Source organism: Lepus europaeus, chromosome 19 (assembly GCF_033115175.1).
Source record: "Lepus europaeus isolate LE1 chromosome 19, mLepTim1.pri, whole genome shotgun sequence".
Lineage (NCBI taxonomy): Eukaryota > Metazoa > Chordata > Mammalia > Lagomorpha > Leporidae > Lepus > Lepus europaeus.
In genome coordinates, this window is record NC_084845.1 from 2,159,507 (window position 1) to 2,172,387 (window position 12,881).

General features: G+C 42.2%; 1 protein-coding gene across 6 annotated transcripts in view; it reads right to left on the reverse strand.

The window, feature by feature from the left end:
- Positions 1 to 12,881, reverse strand: part of LOC133748806 (zinc finger protein 470) — a 126,544-nt gene that overhangs the window by 64,081 nt on the left and 49,582 nt on the right. For 2 of the 6 annotated variants that reach the window (XM_062177782.1, XM_062177781.1), the window contains exon 1: positions 999 to 1,181. The exons of 1 other annotated variant lie outside the window; for it this stretch is intronic. The gene's annotated coding sequence lies outside the window, so the exon portion shown is untranslated. 3 more of the 6 variants (XM_062177779.1, XM_062177776.1, XM_062177777.1) reach the window with 3 other exon arrangements.

Sequence of the window (12,881 nt, forward strand, 5' to 3'; positions counted from 1 at the left end):
ATCTAGGGAGTGAACCAGCAGATGGAGGATCTGTCTCTCTCTCTCTGCCTCTGCCTTTCTAATAAAATAAATAAATCTTTTTCAAAAAATGACTGCATTGACATGTATACTTTCCCAGGACCCTAAGTTCTTTATGGATGGATTTTTTTAAAGATTATTATTTATTTGGAGGAGTTAGAGAGAGGGAGAGAGAGATCTTCCAGCAACTGGTTCACTGTCCAGATGGCTGCAATGGCCAGCACTGAGCCAGGCTGAAGCCAGAAGCCAGGAGCTTCATGTGGGTGGCAGGGGCCCAAACACTTGGGCCATCTTCTGTTGCTTTTCCCAGGCTGTTGGCAGGGAGGTGGGTCAGAAGTGGAGCACAAGCGAGGCCTGGAAGTTCCTGGCTCCTGGCATCCATCTGGCCCAGCCCTAGCCCTGTGGCCATGCAGGGAGTGGACCAGCAGATGGAAAATCTCTGTATGTCTCTCCCTTTCTCTGGAAGCATGCTTTTCAAATAAATAAAAATAAATCTTAAAAAAACAAACAAACAAACAAACCTACCACCTTGGGCACTGGTTTAGGGGATTATAAGACAGCCAGTAGAGAGGGGCACTCTGGATCCGCCTGTCCTGGATCTGAACCCTTGCTCTTCCATTTACTAGCGGGTATCCTCTCTGCTCTGTAAAAGGGAGATGAGGGAGCTCCTAACTCACGACGTTGTCAGGTTCGGTGCTAATACTCCCAAAATGTGTTAGAACTGCGTCTGGCACATAGCAGGCACTCCTTAAACTTTAACTATTATGATTGCGCGCAGTAAGACAAGCAGACAATGTTTATGGGCAGCAAATCTTTTTCCTCTTTAATTACTGAGGAGCGGGGGAGGCAAGGGGACAGAGCTGCGGAGGCGAGATGTTGGAAGAGTGAGAGTCTGTTCTTCCACTGACAAGCAGGTGACTAAGCTAGGGAAAGACTGGAATCCCTCAGCATTTCTCAAGGAAGCTGTGCACCGCGCCTACCTCTTCAAAATGCTGAGGTCCTTCGAAGAGCAGCAAAGCGCCCGGAGGGAACGTCCTAATGTCCTAAGAGGGCAGTATCCTCTCGATCGGGTGATACCGAGACCTGGAGGGTCCGGGTGGGGCGGGCGTGGAGGAGACACGGGTTATGTGACCGGGCAAGTGAAGACCCCTTAGTAAGTCCCCGAGGTCTCCGCCCCTCCGGCAGCCCCCACCCCGCCCTCCGCACCGGCCCAGGGCTGCAGGGGTGCGGCCCACACCGGGCACCCGCACAGGACGGGGCAGGGGGGGGTCTCCTGCAGGAGCGCTTCCAGCTCCGTCACGTCCGTTTCACTCGTTCCCGTGCCCGCCGTCCCGCACACGCCCCTGCTCCCAGTCCCACACCCTCACGTTCGCACACTACCCGTCCCACAGTCGCCAAGTCCCTCAGGCGCCCTCACGCCCGCCCCCGCGAGCCCTCAGCACCTCCTCGGGTCCCGCCCTCGCCCCGACTTCCTGTCCCTGCCGGAAGTGGGTGTGCCCGCCGCAAGGGACCCTGGGAAGTGTGGTTCCCCGACAGAGGCGGGGCTTCCGGAAGTCGGTCGCCGTCTTCTTCCTCACCGTGGGTGACTGGGTACCCCGGCCCCTAGAAGTACACGCCGCCCTCATGACCGAGCCGCGCTCTCGAGCCGTCCGGCGACCTGTGCGCAGGCTCGGCAGGACGAGCCGGGATCGCAGCCTGGGGAGGGCCGGCGCGTGGGGCCAGCGTCCAGGCGCGGCGGGCCGGCGGGCGGCCTGAGGAGACTGACCTGCCCGAGGTGTGCACTTGCTGACTGGATTCGTGGCCTGTTTTATTTCAAGCCTACCAGATACCACTGTGACATAATCTACCCTCCCCGCTGCTAGAATGAGAGCTCAGTCAGATCCTGCTTCGGCCCACACAGCTTCATCGGTCTTGTTCGGGATTACGATTTCGATGACCAAGGAGTATTCAGCACAAAGTGGGTGCTCAGTTAAAAAAATTAAACATTAGCAGCCTCAGATGACACAGCGTATTGTATTATGGGCTAAACGGATCTTCTCAACTCGCAGTCAAGATATGGAGCCTTTGGAGGGTAGGTGGGCTTAGATTAGGTCACGGGTGGGACCCCCGAGGTGGGATTACTGCCCTTAGAGACGAGGGAGGGGACATCGCTCAGCTGGCGCTCCAGCAAGGGAAGACCACCTGAGCACACCGAATGGGTGTCTGCAGGCCACGCAGGGGACCTTCCTAAGAACCGATCTACCGGCCCAGTGATTCTTTTTTAAAAAAATATATTTATTTATTTGAAAGTCAGAGTTACACAGAGAGAAGGAGAAGCAGAGAGAGACGTCTTCAGTCTGCTGGTTCACCCCCCAATTGGCGGCAACGGCTGGAGCTGCGCCGATCCTAAGCCAGGAGCTTCTTCCAGGTTTCCCACATGGGTGCAGGGGCCCAAGCACTTGGGCCATCTCCTACTGCTTCCCCGGGCCATAGCAGAGAGCTGGATGGGAAGTGGAACAGCAGGGACTCCAACCGGCGGCGCCCGCCGGCTTTAGCTGCTACACCACAGCACCGCCCCTCCCCCCGCCCCCTTCTTTGACCTGGCAGTCCCTGGGACTGTGAGAAATAAGCCTCCCGTTGAAGCTCCCGGTGTGTGGTAATGTGTTACAGCAGCCCCAGCTGACAAACACACAGGATCACAGATGCTGGTCCACCGCACATCACCCGGATTACCCTCCCACACAGAGTCACCTGTGTATGCCGGCCTTCCTGGATCCAGTTTCCTTCACACAGACTTCACAATGAAGCCAATTCTAGCTGTTAAGATGCTTTCCTAGGGAATTGCAAATGACATCTTATACTTTTTAAACAGTGTGTGGAGATTTGAGTTGTTTTAACTCTGACATCTAAAGCATTTGGAAACCTTCACTTCCATTCTCACAAACTTAAAATCATTCAACAAACTTAACATCAATGTATCTTAAATGTATCATACTACTGAGAACAGGAAGGAACATAGCCACCCTGTAATCCAGAGACAGGCAAATACAAAAAATCACAGCCAAGATCGGCTTACCTGAAGCAGAAGCTGCTGGAGAGAGAAACTGGCAGGAATTTTAATCAGTAATTTTAATGAATTATTAGAGGCGTAGTGTGGACTCACTTGTGAATTAACTCCTGGGGCCTAGTCTTAGAGGTGTCCCCACACTTCCACACATTTTGCTTCCAGAACCATCAGGTTCTCACAGTGAAGACTGGGGGAAATATCTCCATAATTTTTGGCCAACGGGAAGGGAATAGTAACCATTTTAAGGTACACACAGAAAATTCTCCATAATAAGTGCCTGCATTCAAGGAAAATTTACTGGAGTCTCACTGGACCTGAGGGAAAGGCAACAGGCCAGCTACAGTCCTTCTAGCATGTCTCAGTATGGGTAGGACAGAGAAAGGCTAAGAAGTGCTTCAGGAGATTACAGTAAAAAAAAAAAAAAAACCCTCAAGCCACTTGAAAATGAAAGTTGACAGTAAGATTATAGAATGCTTCCTCTCTGACAACCTCACTATCACACCCATGGGCTCTGGGGTAATAACAACTTGGATTACATCTGGGAAGCTGCAAGACACAAGACTGTTTAATAACTGTAGATATTTTATGAGCAAATAGAAAACAAGAAGGCCAAGACCCTGACCAAAAAGTAATGTGAAAGAGAAAATGCTGACCATCCCCATTTTACATTTCTGTCACATTTAGTGTATTTTAGTGATTTCTCAAGAAATTATAATATGCATCTTTAACTTTTCAATGTATTTGAAGTTAACATTGTATATCTTTAACATGAAATGTAAGCATACTGCCTCCAAACAGTTCTATTTAAGCTATGGTTAATGTAAATTAGACTATGTCAACGTCGTCTATACACACTATAAATTCCACAATACCACAACCTGTTGTAATTTTGACTATGTTCATGTTTTAAACAGGCTGTAAAAAACTGAGAGGATAAATATTAACTTTTTACATTTACCTACATACTTACCATTTCTGGTGCTCCTCATTCCTTCCTGGAGATCTGAGTTGTAAATTAATAATTACCACAAGTCTGAGGAACTTCCTTTTAACACTTCTTTGTCATGTAGCTTGCTAACAACAAATTCATCGCTCTTGTTTACCTAAAAATGTCTTTATTTTACTTTCATTGTTGAAGGGCGTTCTCTCTGGATGTAGAATTCCAGGTTATAAAGTTTTTTAAGCCACCAGTACATTGAAAAACAAACCAACTTGTAATTCCACTGTCCTCTGGGATAATGAAAAACCAGTCATAACCCATATCATTTGTTCCTATTTTTAATACATCATTTTTCTTTGGCTATTTTCAAGGTCTTCATTTTATCTCTGGGTTTAAGCAGACTCATAATGATGTGCCCAGGTGTAGTTTTGCTATTTACCTTGCTTGGGATTTTATGATATTTTTTAATGTGGAAAAAATACTTTTCATTAAAATTGGGAAATTTCTGGATATTATTCAAACATGTTTTGTAGTCTATCTCTTTCCCTCTCCTTTTATAATTCCAGTTACTTGTGTGCTAGATCTTTTTGCATTATCATAAATCACATAAATCACATTCAATCCTTCCAATTTCTTTCAATCTTTTCTCTCTTACCAATCAGATAATTTCTATTTATCTATATTCAACTTCATTGAATCTTCTGCGATTTCCAATTTGCTATAAAAACTTATCTAGTGAAGTTCTATTTTTAGATATTGTATCTGTTTTAGAATTTCCACTTCAACTGATTTATTCATTTGCTGAAATTCTCATCTGCTCATATTTTGATAGCATATATTCCTTTACATCATTCAGAATAATTATAGCAGGGGGGCTTTATCAGTCTTGTTGCTAATGCCAATATTTTTCTCAGGACTGGTCTTGATTGTCTTTTTTCCCTTGATTATAGCTTACGTTTTCTTATTTTAACATATTTAACAATCTTTAACACAAAAATGGATTTTTTATTATACAAATACATTGTAGAGACTCCATTTCGCTCCTCTGAGGACGGACGTTAATTTTAATGAGCAGTTTATTTGGTTGAACTCAGTCTCTAAATTGTACCTCCCTGAGGTAGGTAGTGCTGAAACATTTACTCAGTGCTCTCAACCTTTGCAGGGATGCTTGGAGTCCACCCCGTATGCACAGAGAAGGGATTATCCAAAAATTTTAGAAATTAAGTGCTGGTGAAGGCTTAAAGAATAGTGAGAAAAGTTGTATTAGAAACTTGAGGAAAAAGTTTAGCAAGCCTATTAAGTTAACATGGGAAGAAGAAACAAATGGGTTATCTAGCTAGGGAGATTTTCAAGCAATGCGTTGTGTGTACTGTCTTTTTCTCCCTCTCTTATTGTTGCTTACAGAAATAGGAAAGAGAAGAGAGATAAAATGCGGGAAGGCCTGTTAACAAGAGCCCAAGACATTAGGGTTTTGAAATTTCTCAGCCCCAGCAGAGCACAAAGAATGCTGATGTCAAGAAATGGCTTCCAAGCAAAGATACAATCCAGAAGTACTACTGGGCAAAGTAAGACAGAGAAAACTAAGGATAGGACTGCAAACTCCTGTTAGAACCTCAGAAAGAGCAAAGACAATGCTTCAGCGTACCACGTAATGACACATCAGCTCTGTAGAGAGATTACGGGGAACCCTCACAGATACTGTTGTTCAAATAATTAAGCCTCTACTCAACTCATCTCAAAGATATCGATGGCTTTGGGTTTTACCCAATGCCATGAACTCAAGAGATACACATGAAGCCCACAAAGTTTTCAAGAAAATCAGGTTAGCTCAAACACTGCCAATCTGGAGCGGAAAGGGCAGAGACAATATAAAATGAAGAGAGACCATGAGATTCCCAAAAGTTTAGTATCAGAAAACTACTGAGCTGCAAACATATTTTATGAAAGAAAAAAAAAAGGATGATTCAGAGGACAGAACCAAGAGTACAGAGGATGGAAAATCACTCACAGGCCTGAGACCTAGCTAAGGACTCCCCAAACACTGGGACATTATTTCAGAACTGCTGTGGATCAGTTATTCCATTATGCTAGCAGAGGGCATATGGGGAGAGATAACTTGTTTTTTATTTTCAAAGGTCTGCAGACAGAAAAACAATACCTTGTGAGCCTTATCAGTACCTGGACCTATTTTAGATGACACAGTTTTTTTGTTGTTGTTTTTACGTAATACTTTAGTAAAGTGAAACTCTGGGAAAGGCCTTGGAATTGGGGAAGTATATTTTCATGTTTTAAAGGAAATGAACTTGGGGAGGCCAGAGGCCAAATTATGGTAGGCCACCAGTAAGATGGTTATCAAAGATCCCTGCCAGGGCCAGCGTTGTGGCATAGCAGGTAAAATCGCTGCCTGCAGTGCCGGCATCTCATATGGGCGCCGGTTCAAGTCCCAGCTGCTCCACTTCTGATCCAGCTCTCTGCTATGGCCTGGGAAAGCAGTAGAAGATGTCCCAAGTCCTTGGGCCCCTGCATCTACATGAGAGACCCGGAGGAAGCTCCTGGCTTCGGATCGGCGCAGCTCTAGCAATTGTGGCCAACTGGGGAATGAACTGGTGGATGGAAGACCTCTCTCTCTGCCTCTCTTCTTTCTGTGTAACTCTCTGACTTTCAAATAAATAAATAAATAAATAAATCTTTTTAAAAAATCCCTGCCTCCTGTTGTTCATGCCCTTTTGCAATTCTCTCCCTTTCAAAGTAGGCAGGACCTAATTAAACAAATACAAAGACAGGGGATGTCATGACTAACACAAGGTTACAAGGCTCCAAGTTCCCACCATGGGCAAGGAAGTCACTTGCCATCTTTGAGCTGCCCTATTGAGAGGCCCACATGGAAGAAACTGATGTGTCCAGCCTAAGACCTGTCAGGAATTATAACCTGCCAACAGTTACACCAAAACTTGATTGCAGCCTGTGAGAGACCCTGAGCCAAAGGCAACCAGCTAAGCCATATTTCATAATTCCTTATCCAAAGAAAACTGTGAAATAAACTGTCTGTTTTAAGCTCCTGCTTTTTGCATAAATTGTCACACAACAATAGAAGAATAACCCAAAGCTCCTACTTTATGACTCAAGAACTTAAAATGGGGATTCTATCCACAGTAAAAAATGCCACTGGTGAAAATTATAGTAGCTGATATTACAATTAAAATCCAATATCAATGCCTTTAAATAATATGTTCATTTCTCACTCACATAATAATCCATTGCTGGTGTTTCTGGATGACTGGAAGCTTTCCTTCAAATAGCAGTTTAGAGACTCAAGACTTCTTCCATCTTTCAGCTTTGCCATTCCATTCTATTATGGTCCTTCTCCCAGTTGGGCCACAATCCTGTTCTTAATAACCAAGCTCCAAATAACGTATCACTTCTATTTACACCACATCAATGCAAATTAGCCTAGTGGCTACGACTGGAAGCAAGGGTGATCAGAAAATGCTGGCTGTGCCTGGGCAGCAACATCCCAGAATCAATTCCAGACAATAGAAAAAGCACAGATTTAGTGATCATCAAGTCATCTATCAAAGATAGAGTTAACACATTACATCCAGGCCCTGGGGAAATAAGCAGTGTGGATTTTCAGTCTCAACAGACCTGCTGGAAGGTGCTCTTACATAATTCCTCCATAAGCCCTCACTCTGCATAAAGACAAGTTTAGGAATCCCAGTGGAAATGTTCAGTGATTTTAATTACAGTCATTCAAGAATACCCAGTCCAGGCTGGCGCTGTGGCTCACTAGGCTACTCCTCCGCCTGCAGCACCAGCAACCCAGGTTCTAGTCCTGGTTGGGGCACTGGATTCTGTCCCAGTTGCTCCTCTTCCAGCCCAGCTCTCTGCTGTGGCCCGGGAGTGCAGTGGAGGATGGCACAAGTGCTTGGGCCCTGCACCCACATGGGAGACCAGGAGGAAGCACCTGGCTCCTGGCTTCGGATCAGCACACTGCACCGGCTGCAGCGGCCATTTGGGGGTTGAACCAACAGAAAAGAAGACCTCTCTCTCTCTCTCTCTCTCTCTAAATCTGCCTGTCAAAAAAAAAAAAAAAAGAATACCCAGTCCAACTACAATTGATTCAAGTCCATGTGAGACTTGGATCCATGCCATGGAGTGTTTTTCATTAAACAAAATTTTAGTGCAGCTTCAATCCTGGCGATTATTACAGACAGTGAAAATATCAGAAATAAGTACATTCTGGGGGTTCAGGGGCTTTATTGTGTCTCACTTTCTTCTCATAGTTAACTGCTGCCCTGTAATTTAGCTACTACATATGCCATAGTTCCTACAGAAATCAGATACCCTTTCCAAGTGCATCCAGTCTCGTAAGAAGTCCCAACACCTACAGGATAAGACACTGGGAACATTTAAAAGATATTCATGCTTCTTTTATGTCAAAGGGCCATGGAAAAGCTACAGTGGGGCCCTGGTGGGATCTTGTAAAAATAATTTTTAATTCTCAAAACATGTTTTTAAAAATGCTGCCTAAGGTTTTGATGGCATAACTGGTAAATATTTCTAGATGAGATCAATCTTCTCCATATCCTGTAACTTAAAACACAGGTTATATTCAATTCTTGTTTTTAGTTAATGACCAAGCAATAATGGTGAGGGTAAGAAAGAAGGACAACTACATCTTTAGACACAAGGGACTTAAGCGTTAAAAGAAGGAGTCGCCGGCGCCGTGGCTTAACAGGCTAATCCTCCACCTTGCGGCGCCAGCACTCCGGGTTCTAGTCCCGGTTGGGGCACTGGATTCTATCCTGGTTGCCCCTCTTCCAGGCCAGCTCTCTGCTATGGCCCAGGTCCTTGGGCCCTGCACTCGCATGGGAGACCAGGAGAAGCACCTGGCTCCTGGCATCGGATCAGCACGATGCGCTGGCCGCAGCGGCCATTGGAGGGTGAACCAACGGCAAAAAGGAAGACCTTTCTCTCTGTCTCTCTCTCACTATCCACTCTGCCTGTCAAAAAAAAAAGGAGTCAAAGTTTTCTAAGATCCTTGAATCCTTCCTGACAGCTGCACCCGATTACTTAAGAGAAGTGGCAAAGCTGGGAATTCAGTAGGATCACAGCTCAGCAACGAACTGCACCTATCCTTGTGTTTGGTTTTCACCTATTGTAGTCCTATGCTAGTAAGAGTTTTCTTTCTTTTCTTTTTCTTCTTTTATATTTTTAAGATCTATGTATTTGAAAGACAGAGTTACAAATAAAGAGAGAAAGATCTTCCATCTGCTGGTTCATTCCTCAGTTGGCCACAACGGCTGGAGCTGTGCCAATCCAAAGCCAGGAGCCAGGAGCTCCTGGATAAATCCCAAAGCCTGGACTTGGTCCAGGCTGGGTCAAGTCAAAGCCAGGAGCCTGGAACTACATCCAGTTCTCCCAAGCACTTGGGCCATCTTCCACTGCTTTCCCAGTCACTTAAGCAGAGAGCTGGATGGGAAGTGAAGCAGCCGGACTTGAACTGGCACTCAATACAGGATGCCAGCATTGCAGGCAGCACCATGATGCCAGCCCCACAGATATTGTCATGATTTCAATTTCTTGCTTATGGTCAGAATTTCAAGTAGCCCTAAACTTTAACTATCCAATGTCATTATATATAGCATATAAATTTTCAGAGGAAGCATTCTGTATCACCTTTCGTTTTTGGTGGGAGCTGTATGACCCCTAATGCACAACTGGCATATAGTTCTTCTATAATAAATATCCTTTCATAGTACAAAATAGGATTACGCATTGCTACCATTCCATAGTGCTCTGTTTCTTTACAGCTTGGTAGACACATTCTAGTATGAATATCTGTACTGACTAGCTTTCTTTGGTTGAAAACAAAAGAACCTGACTAACTTAAAATTAGAAATGAAATACTAGAAAAGTACCAAGTAGCAAACCGATTTAAAGAACAGAACAAAACCAGTACATAAGAAAGCAGGGAACACGTCAATGGATTCCCGTGACAAATGCAGAAATCTTTAGGTTGATGCCAAAGGATGATTCAATTCAAACTACTTCCATTTCAGGAGTGATGCAGCCGGGCTTCAGTCAATCAAAATGAACACTAACAGCAAACATCCTCATAAAGCTGAATCCTGGTCATACTCCTATCCCTGCATTTCCAATCAAAATACAAAGAATGAAAAAATCTGTTTAATTTAACTGGAGTTACATGTGACTGTCAGTTCATCCAAATACAGAAGAAAAGGAAAGTGCTCACAAAAAGCTAGGAAAAATGGATGTGTTAAAGACAAAAGCAGATTTCAGTATATATGCTCATGCACACAGAGACACACACATTTGATATTAATGTTGACTCCGCCTAAAAAATCACTTTACACAAAAGGTTCAGAAAATCACATATTTCGTTTCAAACACTGTGGACAACTGTCCACAGATACATATTCGGAGATTAACTTCTTTCTACTAACTGCATAATACAGTGTTGAATAATCACAGTTAAAGCAATCTGCTTGGCAGAATACTAAATTCTTACTTGTAATTAAAACAATTCTGTAATAAACAATTATATATACTTATTCCAATGGAATAAAGTTCCTAGATCTGAAATTACTGTTTCAAAAGGAAGGCATGTTTATAATGTTGGCAGAACATGCCATATTGTCAGACAAAAATGTAGAAGAAAAATTTACACTGCTAACGATAAATAAGTACTTGTTCTCCCACACTGACACCAGAACTGGATCTTAAAACAAATTTTAGATTTTAAGCCACCAAGAAAACTTGTTTTAATCGATATTTTTCTGATCAATGAGGTTCAGAACTTCACAAATCATCCGTATTCATTTGAATTCTTTAGCTGTGACATAACTTTTAACAGGCAGTCCCAGTCTTCCCCACTGCTTTGATTGTGATATCCCTTTTCTAAAGAGTATATTCTTTTATGTAAATTGCAAACATTTTCTGTCAGCTGTTGTGGTTTTGGTACTTATCACCAGGTCAGAGATCTTACTTCACAAGGTCCCTTACTCTCCTCTTTTATACTTTTAGAACCCCACATGCTGTCTGATTAAAGCTCCCTCTTTCCTGTGTTTGCTTTCAACATACTATTTCATAGTTAGAGACATTTAATACAATTTTCCTATATTTTCTGTAAGGTACAAATGTGCTTCTACTTTTTTTTTTTTTTTAGTGAAGGGAGTAGATAACTCCACTGTCTCCCCAACACTAAAATGCCAATACTGTAATACAAAATCTCATATGCAAAGAAAACGTTCAAAAGTTTCCCTGTTATTCTTGTCTAATTACGTTGTTTCAAATAAAACCATCAAAGTAAACATATTCTACTGGGACTCTGGAATAACAATGTACAAACATTAACAATTTTGAGCATTTCTTCTAGAAAAATATCATTTCCCTTTTTGGGCATATTTTCTATCTTTCAATATAGCTTAATAGTCTTCTTTAATCTCTATTTATAAATTATTTTAATTTTTAATTCTTTTTTAATTTTAATTTTTTAATTCTTTTTTTAATGTCAGAGACTTATTATTACCATAAAATTAGAACTATTTGTATATTCTCCTCTACTCCAGAGCAGAAGTTGGCAAATATTCTATGAACGAATAGTAAATATTGCAGGTCACACAGTCTCTGTTGCAACTACTAAACTTTGTCACAGTGGTCTAAAAAGCCACAGACAATAGGTGAACAAATGATCATGGCTTTAGCTTAGGAAAGCTCCATTTACAAAGCCAGGTAGTAGACAGAATTTTGCCCTGTATCTGTTGACCTGTGGTCTACATCAGGGACTGGCAGCATCTTACTGAAAAGGATCAGAGACAGTAGACATTTTTGGCTTCTGGGCTACATGGTCTCTGTCAGAACAGCTCAACTTTGTCATTTTGGCCTGAAAGCAAGACATAGATGATATGTAAATGAAATGTGTAGCTCTATGTCAATAAAATTTTATTTAAATATACAGAATTAAATTTCATATAATTATGTTGAAAATATTCATTTTTACAACCTTTTGAAAAAATTTTTAAAAAATTACCCATGAACTATACAAGAACAGCCGGTGAGACTTTGGTCACAAGTCAGTTTGCTAACCTAAATCAGTGTACCTCAAAGTTAATGATTCCTTAAAAGTTTAATATAATTTATTCATAAGCCAAGTGACTTCAAAGAGATCAAATCTTGACAACCTTTCTACTTCTTCAGTAGCATGTCAGTAGTTATAAACCTTACATATTTCTGTTTTAATTCATTGTCCTAATTGTTTTAATTCATTTGTCTTAGAGTTTCCAAGACTGCCATCAAATGTATATAGTAAAGTTAAATTTTCTCACCACCAAGTTCACAGCAGTTTATATTCATGAAGACCCAATTGAAAGGGCCAACATTAACTCAGTGCTATGTAATAAAATCTTAAAACAACATGGCAAAACCTTAACAACTACCTCAAAAACTCCAGTTCTTGATCTCAAATCTGGTTTCTCCTTGCCTCACCCTATTACATCAGTTTTTTAAAAACCAGAGCTGACTATGCTAACTTTTCAATGCTCTAAATAATAGTTTTTTTAAGAGCTAAACTTACTGAACACTTAGTATGGCCCAGTAACCACGTTAAGCAAATCTTACGCACTAAGCAATTTAAAAGATTTCAACAGTTTTTTATGAGTGAATTAAATACAATTACATCTAAAAAGTCAGTCTGCCTGCAATATAAGGGACAAAAGTAGAATAAAACAAAAGGGCAGGGAGATCAGTTTCCAAACTACTGGAGTAATCTGTCTGAAATGATGTGGTCTTCAGACTATGCTGAAGGAAGTGAGGATGGATTCCAGAGAAATTTGGGAAACAGATCCACAGAACTTG